Source organism: Parasteatoda tepidariorum, chromosome 4 (genome assembly GCF_043381705.1).
Source record: "Parasteatoda tepidariorum isolate YZ-2023 chromosome 4, CAS_Ptep_4.0, whole genome shotgun sequence".
NCBI classification, from domain to species: Eukaryota; Metazoa; Arthropoda; class Arachnida; order Araneae; family Theridiidae; genus Parasteatoda; species Parasteatoda tepidariorum.
Window position 1 is genome coordinate 102,536,173 of NC_092207.1, and position 15,606 is coordinate 102,551,778.

Below are 15,606 nucleotides of genomic sequence, written 5' to 3' on the forward strand. Positions count from 1 at the left end.
ATAGATTACACTTTGAGAGGTCAACATTTTGTAAAAGAAGAAAATAAGAAATTAATATTTCCTGCATTTTTCCAGTTTGTAAGGAAAAATTAGTTATTTTAGATTATTTTTTAATTCCCTGTGGCGCAGCAACCCTCGCAAAATTGGGACGAATAATCTTGCTTTCCTCCATTAAAGATTCATTCAGTTGCACTTAAGTATTTAAGTTATTAGCAGTATTTAATACTGATGACAATAATGCTTAATTTTTTTAGCCCTCTCCCCAACCAAGAGACACAACTATGCGAAAGTTGCATAAATTATTTATCAGCTAGCTCAGATCTTGTATAGCAATCATACTTTTCTGAGAATCCACTAGTTGAAGTACTCTTGTTGATGAATTTATGTTAATGACTATGAGGTAAATATTTGTTTAGTTTCTTTTTAGTAAACTTTAGCTCTCAATCAATCAGGCACAGAAAATGTTACTCCAGCTACTCTAGCTAAATATAAGGATTTAGGATAAAATAATTTTGCTTTAACTGGGTTTGAAACTTTAAGGAAAATAGTAAATTTGGATCTAAAACGAAGAACATAGTAGAACAGCACATTAAGTGACATTTCTTAACAACAAGTTATCCCTTTCGAGAGGATGTCTTTAAAAGAAATAATTAGAAACTATGGTTTTTTACTCTTTACAGAAATATAAGTTGACAATTAGTGCACTGAAGTGTTTTGCTAATGTGTCAGAAAACAATTTAAATGTGAAAGGGAGGGGGAAAAAAAGGTATGTGCAGTTTCTCAATTTTTACAAAAATATAAGCTGAAAATTAATGTACAGAAGGGTTTTACTATAAAAGTTAGTGCAAAAACTAATACATTGCTTATTTTTTAAAACTAAAATATAAGGTAACAATTAATTAGGTTTATTGAAATCTTTTGTTCAAAAATAAAAACTTACAAGATGTATACAGCCTACAAAATATATAAAACCTTGTTCATTCTTTACTGCAAGTTTAGTTATTTGTATTTATGCTAAAAATTCTGCTATCATAATTGTTATTTTTACTTCAATAAAGCAGTTTTATTATGATAAAAGCACTCCTAAAGCCAGTATATTGGCCAAGGAATCTGCCCAGTTAAGGTGTAACAGTAGTATAATTATGNATCCATATTTTTGTCTCAGGAAAGCATTGTACCTGCAACAGCATTTATTATTTAATATGCGTTTCAAGATTTACATATTTTCTTTTTTAAGGTTTCATTTTAATTAAAAAAAATTCTCAAAATTTATTTGATACACACTTGCTAACAAAAAAAAAATGCTTTTAGAATAGATAATAAAGATAGAGTTCATGTAAAAGTTTTCTTCAACTTTTAAAACTCGCATTATTTGAAAATGATTCAATATTATAATAAATGTTTAACGCTGAACTTGACTTTTTAAAATTTTTTTACCATTATTACCTTCGACTCAATATCTCTTCCCTTGGCCATGGGAGGTGTAGGTCTAACAAACTTCATTCGCTTTCACTAAGTTAATCAAGCTTTAAGTTAATTCTTTTGGCAACATAACTACTTCTGGGTACTACTAATTGCCCATAAGACAAAGTTTCAGGAGTGTCATTATATTGGTAAGTAATTATTATTGTTTTATTGTATATATTTATGTAATCCTTTTATTAATTTTCATTTTTTTATGCTTGTGTTGTAGTTTCTTCATTAATTTTTTGCTTTTTGACCCTCTCACATTTGAGTAAGCAGGGGTCTGCTTAGGTTTTTTTTTAGAGGTACCTATTTTGTGAACATTTAGACATAATTTGCGAAAATTAAAAATTATATTAAAAAATCAACACAAAAATATTGTACAAAAATTGTCACTTCAAATAAAAATCATTTATGACAAGTAAATTTCGGTATATTTTTTCCCATATAAAAAAGATAATTTTGCCATTGTAAAATTGTGGGCTTAAAATTACATCCAATTTTAAAATTTCATAAAAATCATTGTCTATCATTAAATTTCAACTTGAATTTAATAAAAACATGCATTTAACAGTACTAGCACTAAAAGTTATTTTCATTGAGATTATTTTCAATATATAGGTCATATAGAAAAAAGTTTCACAGAGAAAAAAAAAATTTCATAAAAAATAAAGGTTTGTTAGAATAAATTTGCAATAGTGTATAAGATAATGTTCGAATGTTTAGAATAATGTTTGAATTTTGACTTTCTGTAAAGTTTACAAAGGGAGGCACTGATTGTTTCATTTTAAAAAACTCAGCTAAAAAAAAAAAGCTCGCTTTGATATTGACTGGTTAGGCTTACCACATTGCAGTATCTGACCAAATGTGCTACCTTTTCGTAAAAGACATCTGGCAAAAAAGCTTCTCTTTTACCTAGATTGCAACATGAAAGAGGTTTGCGTGAGAACTCGCTTTATTAAAAGTATTTTGTGAAACTAGCATTTTTCCTAAAGTTGAATTTGTGAAGGTACCGCTAAACATTAGTAAATATACCCTGGACAGACCCCTGATAAATCACAAAGGGAATTTTTGTATCGGTACCTTTTCACACTAGTTACGATTGAAAAAGCGTCCTAATTTGTTAAAATCTGGGTAGAGGTTTGCTCAGAAATGGTTAAATTAATGTGATATAAAATAATTAATGTTAGGAAACATCCATTTTTTTCCCAAGGAAAATTAATTAAAAATCTTTAACTCATTTATTCAAATCAAAACATTTGTTAATACGTAATACTATTGTGTTTTTAATTAGAAGTATCAATTGATGTAAGAATTTTCTTAAATAAAACAGTTTATTAAAGAAAATTAAAATTGAAAATTATTTTATTAATCTTAAGATTAAGGAATCTATTTTTTAGAAAGTATATGCATGTTTTTTTCTTCTCTTATTTTTAAATTATTATTTCAAGAAATCATTATCTTTCAAAATATTTCTTAAATAAAATTAATGCCTTATATTTTATTTTTAAACTTAACTTATAATAAGTAATAAAAGTACGGATAAATGTACAATAAATGTAAATATAAATAGCCTCATGCCAAATATTCAGATAAATTATAAATCAATATTGATTTCTAAGTTCTAATTTTAACCAAAATACTATATAAAGATGTTTTGACTCTTATTTTTGTTCAACCTGTTCAGTGCTAAAGTTATAGAGCTTACAAATTTTAATTTGTTTTTAACATTTTATTATAAACTAAACAAAATTATACAGCTTTTAAATCATCAATAAATTTTATCACAAACTACTCTTTATATACAAAATGTACTTTCAGATGACATAGTTTTTACAACTTCATTATTTTATTTTTGTATTATAATATTTTACAAAATTGGCAAAAATTATAAATTGAATTTTAAATATAATACGGAAATCAATAGTATAAATTAAGCATTATATGTTTGGTAAATTACTTTTGGCTATTTAAGTAATTGTTTCTTTATTCAAATATCCCGAAGTTAATTTTTATTTCTCTTTTTTGTTTCAAATATATTTATTTAAAAATTCGAATTCTATTTAAAAAAATTTAATTATAGCACAATTATTTATTGTAAGATTATTTTCATCTATTGAAAATTAAATAAAATCAAATGATTATTAAATTAGAATTTGATATTTTTAATTAAATATAATTATATAATAAATTTTTAAAAACATTTAAATTATTTCAGCAACCTCTTATAACTCCAAAAGTAAATAAATACAAAACATCTGCTTATTTCGTATGAAACGATTCTTTTATTTATTTTTGTTTTCCATATTTTATAAAGATAAATTAGTTTCTTTTTGAGTTCATTTTTTTTTGGATGATTTTCAAGCATGCTTTGGAACTTCACAGGTGTTGCGAGGTATTTTATTTTTTCTGCTTTTAATATGTATGTACATGTCTTAATCAAAAATAATTAATTTTTAAGTGTTTTGTGTATAGCCACACATTTGTATCTTGATTTATGAAAAATATTTTACCTTTAAAAAGGAAGGCAATTTTTGAAGTATCTTTCCTTAAAAAAAAAAATAAGGCTTATATGCAATTATAAAAAAAGTGTTTCAATCGGATTTAGTCCCCATTAAAATGTTGTCATTATACATCCTCAGAATTTTTGTGTTTTCTTTTGAATTTCACTTTAAATTTTGTGAGAGGAAAATTTATATCCAATTAAAGTTTTTTGTTTTTTAGCGTGGTGATTATTCCTAATTTCACTATTTTTTACTGTCCATTAAAATGCATTTCATAATTTGCTTGATGGCCTAATCTATAAAAATTTAATGTTAGTAGATTCAAGTCTGGACTCATGAAATGTGATTGCATGGCAGTAAATAAAATTAAACTGACATATATATTTTCAGTTTTAAAATTACAATTTTGAATGATTTTATACTTTTAACAACATATTTTAATATTTAATTAGAATTAGAAATTAATTTAAAAGCATTATAAATAAAAGTTTGAATTTAAAGTTGAAAAACTTTTTAAAAAAATCTGCAACATAATATTCATGCAAACAAAGAAAGATTTTGTTTTCTAAGACAGTGTTTAGAAATAGATGCAGTACAGCTTACATCCACAACATCTAGTGATTTTAACTTCAGTTACACGAACGTATTAAAAAATAAAATATAATCATCAATACAGGTATCAAAATTGGATGAATTTATAATAATTTATTTGAATCGCCTGACATACATGACTAGAAAAAGCCGGACATACAATTACTATGTTCTAAAATAAACAGTTTTTTATTTATTGAACCCACACAATTTTAACATAAATGAGTGTGAAATATTCAAGGCATTATATTTTTTCAATTTAAAATAATTTATTTTAAATTGAAATTATTAAAATAATTTAAATATATTTTTTAATTTAATATTAAAAACTCACAGAATGATAAAGACAAATGAAGAAAAACAGACTCCAAAAATATAAACTAAAATAAGTACGTATCTTTACAATCAATTTACAAAAGATTGTAAAGTATGTTTTAGTACAAACAGTTTGAAGAATAAAATAACTATTTTATTACTACTTAATTTAACATAATAGAGCTTTAAATTTAACAATATTCTTATTGACATATTGCTGCATTATATAAATAAGAAAAAAATATACTTTAGATTAGATTAAAAAATAATATTAAAAATGTAATTTGAAAATTACAATAAGGAATATAAGCATACTGGATAAGTACAATACCGATTTATTTACGCTGGTGATGGAAAACACCTAATCCCCATTGATACTTTCTACTGTAGCAAAAGTAGTGTGTTTAACAAGTAGATAAAAATAAACTTTGGGAAGCTTAAATTCTTTCAATAATTACATTACTTAACTAATTTTAAAAACTACAAGAACATGGAATGTCTATTTTATATTAAATTTTTTTTAGAGACATTGACTTGATCTTAAATTTGTTCGCTTTATTTTACATCAGGTATAGCAAATTTCTCCCAGTGATGGAGAAAAAAAAACCCCTCAAAGAAATAGATTTCCTCCATCCTAAGTGAAAAAAAACTTTTTTCCAAACAGAAATATGAAATATTCAAAGAGTTTTTTTTCTGAACAGTTTATAACTGCAATTTAGTTTGAATAATAATGTTAATTTTTGTGGTTTTAATAACCTATGATTTTATACATAAGTAAAAACGAAAAGCACAAAAAAAATCTAAAAGTTTTTCATGAATTTCTAATGAAATTAAGGGTAATTGTAATTTTATATTTAAAGAACAATCAAAATAACAAAACTGAATTTTATTAATACTACTAAATCAATAAATCACATACTGAACACAGATACAATTAAAAGCCCGTATTGAATTCTCAAATTACAAATAGATTATTTCCATAATTAAATGTTAATTATGAATACTCAAACCTAATGATAAACTTTCTGTTACTATAAATTTAATTTCTTTTAGTTATAATACCAATTGTTGAGCAATTGTATTAGTCATTTTTATTTCATTCCGTTTTATCCAGTTTCTTCCTGTCCTGTAAGAAATAAGTTTCATCTGAACAAAATGCTGCCATTTAACATAGATGATTTTGTGGCAATTCATTTCTACGTTAACATTAAAAAATTGTTAATTTATGTTTATTTGAAATTGTACAAATTCCCAAAACCAATAAAGCTAAAAATTATATAGTATGTAAGAAAAATTTTCTTTTTTTCATTTTGTTACAACCAAACTGGAAGTATTTATACGAATAATAGAAAATTTAATTATATAATTTTTTTTTAATCTTTATTTTCAGGAAAACAATTTCAGTTTGAAAGAATACTTTTTTTGCAAAATTATAATTCAATAAATAATTGAAATTAAAAAAAAATTAACTTAACAGTTTTATTTAATTCGAATGGTATTAATAAAAATTTTGTAATACATCCTCCTTTATGAGCAGGGATAAAATATTATGTTAGCTTTGTTTCTTTACATTAATATTTGTTAGCTTTGTTTCTTTACATTAATATTTGTTAGCTTTGTTTCTTATTGTTCATGACATTCATTTTTTTCTTTTTTAAGATTTAGATTTATTTTCTTTTTAATATAAAGCTATTACCAGTACACCCTTTGCCTGACAGCTTAATACTGCTGAAGTACTGTTTATTTAATGATTTTTATATTAATTGATTCACTCTAATAGCATTCCCTTCATCCTATAAGAACTATATATATATATATATATATATAATTGTACTTAAAATACCACAATCAACAGACTTGAGATTAACATTAAATTCAACTTAACTCACATTAAATTCAATTCAACTCAGTTTGTTTTCTGTATTACTCAGAAGTTATATACATACACTAAGTTTTTGTAGAAAAGGTGATATAATTAAAATTAAATAAGTAAATAATTGATTTAAAGAAAGGAAAGACTTAAGTTAATACCTCTCCCCTAAAAAGTTTTATTTAGGCAAAGTGGAAAACAGACCCTGAAAACTTTTAAAAACAAATCCAGTTTTTTTTTTTTTCGAGGGGTTAAAAACCTTGATACATACAAGAAAATAAATGTTTTTGATCTTAACTTTCTTTTAAAAAATACTATTTTTATATTACTAATTTTATTATGCATATTACTAAAATCTATCACCTATTGTAAGGTTTTATTTTTTAATGTGATTTATGTTATCCTTATTTTTCTCCCAAATAAATATGTACTACAAAGAAAATTTGATAGATATCTTTATGGTTTTTTAAAAAACTACCGTTTTTATTTCTTAAGAAAATCTATGAATTTATTTTCCCTTCCAATTGAGACATTTTACGTTTCATTTATTTTGAAATAATGTAATAAATAACTTGTAAAATAACTATTAACTTCTATTACAATAAACTGGATTGCAATAACATGTTTATAATAAAATGAACTGCTTTAATATTCAATGATAATGCTTTTTTAAGAGTATTTTATATTTCTTTTGCATAGCTGGAAGAGATATAATTCTTCCAAAGGTTCCATTTTTAGTTTCTAAGTGGCATTTTTTACAATTTATATACAATTAACTTTACAAAGTATGGTACAATAGGAAGCTGTTTACAAAACTTATTTTCTCATAAAATGACTTAACTAAAAAGGTGGCAGAAATTTTTTTATTCAATATACATATAGAGTTGCCACAGGCGATTATTCGCAACTATTTTTGACCTGAGGAGACTTTTTTTTTGCCTGGAAAAGCAACTATTGTCAGAAAAAGAAGACTATTTGGAGACTTTTCTGTGATCCTAGTGATGTTTTTTTAAAAACATAAACTGGATATATATGTCAATTGGGTTGACAACCTACGGCCCATGGTAACTTCTTTATTCTACTAAGATCCCTATTTATGATGCATTAGTAAACTATGATTACTTCATTATATTTTTCTGGAAGTTTTTTCTTAAATTACTGATTATAACATTCTTTTGCAATTACTTTAGTTTCTTAATTGTGCATTATTTTTTTCTAGATACTGATCCTGTATTTTAATGCAGAAAACCCTTCATATTTACATTTGAAAATACAGAACTATTTGTTAAATAAATGTATTTTATTTTCAGTTTTGTTTAATATTTTGCAATGAAGCAATTTATTTAAAGAAAATTGGATTTTTTTGAAGTTTGCATAATAAAAAGCGTTGTATTAATTTAGTTATTTCTTTTAATGTGATTTTGATACATAATAGTAGGAGTTATTAAAATTTCACTTAAAAAGAGGGTTGCAGCTAAACCTAACATCTGTTGCTTGTGATTGGTATAATTTATTTTCAATAATTTATTATAAATATTTCATATATTTTTAACAATTAATTATAAAAGTTTCATAGGATTGTTAAATCAAAAACTATCTAGAAGAAATTACTGATAATTACATAATTACAGACACATAACTGATTTTAAGACTATTTTTTACTGATAACTGATTTTAAGTTCTATTTTTTTTTACTTTTGAAACTAAACCTATTCTTTCTTTCGGTATATATATACATTTAAATATTTTTTGAAAAAATTACTTACTTAGAGCTACTAATTATAAATGAGCAGTCTTTTGTATATCAATAAAAAATTTTCTTTAATACTTAGAGAAATTGAAGTGGATGAACCAAGTTCGTGTAATCAACTTTTTTTTTATTATAGTATTTCTTTTCAAATAAATTATAACTATATCTATAAGTATCAGTAACAGGAAATGCATTGAATTATAATGTAGTTCAAAAGTACTTACCAAGATAAAAAGTTCTCTCTATCTCAACAATTTACTTCGACTGTTACTTATATGCCAGAATTTGAAAATTCTCAAAGGACCTTTCGCTGACAAAACTGTAAAAATTTACAATAATGAAAAAATATTTAAGAATGATAGCACACTAAATTTGCAAATAAGAATTTTTCTTGCATATTTCTGAAATTTAACTCAAATCACTTAATCAGAAAATAGATATGTTTCAGTTAGAGGTATAAAATATAGTAACTTTGATATCAATATAAATTTATAATTATTTGATGTTCTGTAAAGACTTCTCTAAACATGTATCTTTAGAATCCACCAAAAATGAAAATAAAAAAGTAAACATATTCGGAGTCGTAAATTAATGTTTTAGTGAGAAAAAATTAAGGACTATCAAAATTTTACAAACCATGATATAGGGAGATGGATGTAATAAACAAAACAGGCTTAGTTGCAGGTTGAAAGCATTTCTTAATAATCAACTTTATACTTCTCTTAGAAACAAACCCGTCTTGTTTATTAGATCAGTCTTAATGTACTGCGCTTTGTCAGTTTTTAATAGCGTTCTTTTCCGCTTATTTGTTAATTATTTATCACCAATGTATATGCTTTTTTTATATTTATTTTTAATAAAGATTCTAAAAATGTATATTTTGAGGGTTCCTAATAGAACACTCTGTAAATTGGAAAGTAGGTGAACCAATATAAGCTGGTGTAATATAATATTTGTAATAGCTTTTTATCGGTATATATATATATTACTGATTACATTTTAATATCAAGAGAACAAAAAAAATTTTTTTAATAATATATTTTGAGCTCTGATACAGACAATGATGTCCTAGAATCTTTTGTATATTAAAATTTTTTAATTTAAAATATAAGAAAAATAATTTAAGCAATTTAAAAATTTTACTCATTTAACTATACCATAAAAAGTAAATATACATTAACATATAATGAGCTAATATTTTTGCAGAAGAAAGATTTCAAAAAAAGTATTTCATTCTGTGATACAGACAGAGGAATCGTAGAATATTTTGTATCATGTCAAACCTACAATTAAAAATTATACTTAATACTTAATTAAACAAAACTTAATTCGAAATTTAAATTTTAATTAACAAATTATGTTTTAATATAGAGAATAAAACTATTTTAAAATGTAACAAGCAATTATTTTTACAAGAGAAAAAAATATGTGAATTAAAATATTTGATACTCTGAAACAGACAATGAAATCATAGATTATTTTGCATCATGGGAAATCTGAAATTTAAAATAGTCAAAAAACAAAATTAATTAAAAATATTTAAAAGTTTTAATCATTATATTATAATATAAAAAGTAAATATACATCATAATGTAATGAACAATTATTTTTACAAAAGATTTTTTAAAAAAAAGCATTTCATGCTCTGACACAGTTTTAAATTAACATATTTCTGCTGTTATATGACAAAGATGTCATAAAATATTTTGCATCACATGAAATTTAAAATTATACTCAATAATAACAAAATTTATTTAAACATTGGGAAATTTCTGCTCATTTCCTTATAAAATTCAAAGATAGATACAATAAAATGTCATTATTTTTTCAACAGGGAGACGAATAAGGTATTTCCTGCTCTAATACAAAGATGTCCTTTGTATCATGCATACAAGATTTTATAACAGAAATTGCATCTTAAGAAGAAGAAACTCATTTCATTTTAATGTGTTTCAAAAGAAACATTTAAAACTTTAAGATAAAATGCTTATTTTTTCCAAGGTCAAATACATATCAATGAAACTTTTATTAATTCACCTTAAATTGATTATATGAAACACATGCTACTTAGGCTTGGCAAATATCTAGTACAGAGTGTGTAGCACTCTGTACTAGGTATATAAAAAAAGCATTCAAAAAATATTTTTAATCACTTATCAGAAGAAAAAAATCATAATTAGGATATGTGCAGAAATAAAAATGTTTTCTTCGTATTGTTTAAAGTTCTTCATTTATATAATCAACAAAATGCAAAGTTATTTTCAAAGACTTTACATAATCATGATAAAATAAAAAGTTACTGATAAATATAGCAGAAAAAATTTTGAAAATTAAGCTTTTTTTTTAAATCTATGACGACGATCAAAAAATAAATAAATAACTCTTTATTTGAAAGAAGGACAATTAAGCACTTTTTACAAATTCTCAATGAAAAAAGCACTTTTAAAGGCTTTTAAAAATAGTGAATCATTTTATAAAAATGCTACGCACCCTGTAGTATTCAAAGTACGGCCACCAAAGAATTTTTTATAAAAAGTATTTTTATTAGGAATAAATTTGAAATAACCTTGATTATTAGTAACCTTTATTTTGAAATAATTCCTTATAAGCAAAACTATACACAAATAGTCAAAAAAGGAGAGGGTAATACTAGACTAAAGCAAAATACAATGTGGATCTAGCACAAATAATGGATTTTCATATTTGAGCTTTATTTATTCACAGTTTTTTTTTCTTCTTTAGTCATGCCCAAATAATTTATTATACTTTTTTATAATAAGCATACAAAGAAAATATGCTTAAAAATAAAATTTCTGTTAAAAATTTCTGTCAACTTTAAATTTCAAAGTACTTCCCTAGTGGTGGCTTCACACAAGTTCTGGTCTTTCAAGTCCTACCTTTTTCAGTAGTGATTCATTACATTTAGTATTTGTTTTATTCTCATTTAAATTTTAATTTACAACCACTAAATGTTTAAACTTTTTTGAAAAAGGTTTAAAAAATATACACTAAAGCTGATCATCAAATACTCTGTACATACAGTTACATATATAAATACAGAAAATATTTCTTTTGAGCCAAGTTTAAAACTAAACAGTCACAAAGTAACAAATTGTTTGTGATTCTTTGTTGTTTCTAATAAAATAAATTTAATTGATTCAACAAAATTAAAAAAAAAATTATAATAAAGAAAAGGAAACTGAAAGCAAGATACATAGTATTTAAATTCATTATTTTATTAATTTGTCCATTTAAAACCCAACAGTAAAAGTAAGATAAATCACCTGAATAGGCTCGCAAGACTTGCTACGACAATCCCAAGCAAAAACAGTATTATCAACTGAAACAGATAGTAAAACTAGATTCTTCATTGAACTTTGTAGCATCATCATAACCTAAACTGATGAATTATAGTAAGTGATGAAAAATATAAATATCTGTCAACATTTAGATCAAATTCACATGCATACTAGGAGAACTTTCAAAATGCTAATATTAGCCTAACTAATAAACAGTAAGGTTTGTTTTTCCAGGCATTATAATATTCCTCTCTCTCTTTTTTAAGGAATGTTTAATCCAATTACAAGTGTTTTTCTACCTAAGATTTCATCTTAAAAATGACAAATTGAAAATATACATTTTTTAAGTTGTTTTCTAAGGATTTAATTAATTATTTAAGAAACACATTTTGCTGATTCTTTATAAAATAAAAACATTACCTAATTGTACTTATTTCATTTATAAAAAATGGGGGGAAATAATTTAAAAGTGTAAGTAGAAATAAGACAATTGACAGTTGACATTTATGTATAATAATAAAATGAAGATTTTGTGTGTGTACATCTAACTCCAGAATTGTCTGCACTAGCGTTCTGAAATTCGAGCAGCAGCTGCAAAGGACAATTTTTGCCTCCTTTCCTGAAAATCGTTAGGCATTTTTAATTAGCAGATGAAAAGTTTGTGGCTTATTTCATGTTTTTTAAAAAGCACTGACTTTTTCATCTGCTTCCTTTTAAACATTTTATAATAAATTCTTACAACACATTTCAGGATAAACTTTGTATAAAATAAACATAATATCCTAAAAATTTACTGGGACTACAACAACTTAATTCTTATGTGTTACACAAAATATTTTATTTTTCACTTTTTTGTCTATGGTCAACTTTATACATTTAATTGTCATTAATAGTAGTTCAAATTTAGTCTATAATAAGTGGTTTAGGCTCACATTTACTCACAAATGCTGAATTCAGATTCTGTATCAATTAATATTTGTTATAAAGTGAGTGAAGCATCTTTATTTTCTTTTTTATAATATATTATAAATATTCAGTATTCATAAGACTCACTTTCTTTTTAAAGTTAAAAAATAAATACGAAGAATTTATTTCTTCCTGTGTAATATGTAGCTTAGCTTCGGATTCTCTAAAGAAATTTATTCAAACATTGTTAAGGTGATTTGAAATAGCTTTCAGAGTTCTGTTTAATATGTAAAGAACATAGGAAATTAAAACACTATAAAAAGGTTCAAAATTAAAAAAAAAAAAAAACTATTGTTTGAGACTTGCATCTATTGAAACTAACAACTTAGAATTTGCACACTATGATTTAAATAGTCGACTAAGATCATAATTGCCAACATTGATGATTCCTACACCCTCCCAGTAGCTACATCTCTGGCCTTCCTCCCTTCATCTAATTAACATTAAAAAAAAATAATAATCTTTTCCTTAAAACTGTTCTAAGAGTTTAATTAAAGAGAGAAGAAATTTTTAGGTAAATTTTAATCTCACAGAGGTTTTAAAATCAGTTTGGCAGAATTTAATTATTTAAATAAGCTGTATTTCTTAATAATTAAATTTTTAGTTACAGAAGTTTAGAAACAGTATTGCTTCACAAAATTTAGTACAGATCAAAAAAATATTTAAGTATTAGCAGGGCTTGAAAAAACTCAGAAATTTTACCCGTCCCCGAGGACGGCATGTCCAACAATATACCCGTCCTCCTTTGAAACTAACCCGTCGCTTCTAAATAAATAAAAATATAATTTTCTCTTATTTATTACAAACATTTATATAAATTGCACAATCAATTAGTAGTTACTAGGATTACAAATACTAGGATTACATTATACAGTAATAAAAGGAATACTAGGTTACTAATAGGAACCTAGTATTTCTTTTATAAAATAATTTATTTCTGTTATGAAATAATTTATTTCTTTTATGAAATAATTTAAATGTCAAGTTATTTGGAATGTCAATGTATCCGAGGGTACTGCGTTTTTTAAATGAATCAAATATGACGTCTGCCAGTTCCACAATCAAGCCAATGATTTACAGAGGTTTCTGCACAGAAATCTGAGAGGTATTCCATTTAGGTAGATGTTCATAAATGTGTTTAACGCTTCTTGTTTAAGGCCAGTAAGTAATGTGTTTTTTTTGTAAGTTCATTGCTGAAAAGCCCCTTTCAACCGCTGCAGTACTCTCAGGCAGAGAAAACATCAATTCCCCCATGCGCAGTATGTTGCTGTATTTCGATATTAGAGGGTCACTTTAGAAGTGAGGCGCTAGACTCTTATAAGATAACAAAAATTGAAAATGTATCACGAACATTAACAGGAAAATGCCCGCTCGCGCGGACCCTGGATTCGAGAAATTTGTTGTCCGCGGGGAATTTTTGACCGCCGAGGATGGGCGGTTTTTCGAGCCTTGAGTATTAGTACTTTCCCAAAGTAATGGCTAAGGCTTTGAGACTTGCAGGCAGTGAAACGTGGGAAACTATAAAAAGGAAAAAAAACAAAACAAAAAAGCACAAAAGAGGACAAACTTAATGGGTAACTTTAAGCCTAAATTTCTACATACCCATCGACCATTTTTGCCCAAACCAGATAACATCGCAGAAAGGCAGCTTCTGCGTAACTCACAATAACCGCAAATTTTATCATAATTACCGGGTAATTCTTGACTAAAGTTAATTTTCTTTAGCATGTTGAAATGCACTGTTTATTATTTTTTTTAAAAACTCTGCTGCAAAATGATTGGAATTATAAGATTTGCCTAGCACCCAAGAGAGGGCAGTGGCATATTTTCAAGAGTAAGGAATCACTTCTTCTAAGGAAATGTTCGTGAATAGCCATGATATGGTGTGAATGGGACTGTACATCAAAACTGATAAGCATAGTTAGAATCAAGAATAATTCAATGTGTAATTATAAAAAATATATATATTTTTACTTTGTTTTGATTACACTTTTTATTACGTATTTTTAGACATAAATATTTTTGTTATTATTTTTTGATAAATTTAATATGTTTAGAATGTATTTTTTTTTTTTGGAAATTGCTTTTCATTATGATGGCACCAAGGGATTTACTTATTTACGCGAGTGATGAAAGGTAGATGAGTTGATCCCAAAGTACCTGAAACACTATTTATTGACAGTAGCTGGCTCAAAAGGGTAGTGATAAGGAAATATTACCTAACGTAATGTGAAAAAAATGGCATTTATTAAAACAATTAAGATCTCCAATAATTACAAATGAAATCATTAAGAAAATTTTCTTCTTTTTTTTCTTCAAAAAAAAGAACATACCAGCATGACCTTTAAAGTGTCTTACTATTTCAGCAGTACTAACGTCCCAATAAAAAATGTTTTTGTCCTTTGCACTGGATGCTGTATGTGAACTATTAGCTGAAGATTAAACTTCTAAGACTTTATATCCAAGTCCCATCTAATTCTTCAAGATCGATGATTTACAAGGAATCTGTCAATGATTTATCAGATCCACCGGTTATGCAATAGTTTCCATCAACTAAAAATAAAATAAAAGGGTTTAGCAACAAAAGCAAAGAGCATTACAACATAATTAGTTTACAAAACATACAATTAAAGCGGACTGTGCCAACAGTGCCCTGTTGACAAAATTGATTTCTTAAAATTTAGGATGTCCCATTGCTAACGAAATATATAAATAAATAAAAAAATTTTAGCTTTACTCAGGGGCTAATATACTTTATATCTATGGCTTTACTCTACCAACTTTCAAACTTCCAGCAGTGAATTGATTGTATAGATTTGATGGATTGATGGGTCAGAATCTCCACTT

The 15,606-nt window shown here is 25.3% G+C and overlaps 1 long non-coding RNA gene across 1 annotated transcript in view; it reads right to left on the bottom strand.

The window, feature by feature from the left end:
* Positions 1-15,592, bottom strand: part of LOC122273164 (uncharacterized) — a 42,837-nt gene extending 27,245 nt beyond the window's left edge. Inside the window, exons 1-4 of the long non-coding RNA XR_011636675.1 lie at positions 15,385-15,592; positions 15,093-15,312; positions 11,779-11,894; positions 8,719-8,813 (exon numbers count right to left, since the gene is read on the bottom strand). This is a non-coding gene — a long non-coding RNA (uncharacterized lncRNA). The remainder of the gene's footprint in view (positions 1-8,718; positions 8,814-11,778; positions 11,895-15,092; positions 15,313-15,384) is intronic.
* Positions 15,593-15,606: the final 14 nt, after the last annotated feature.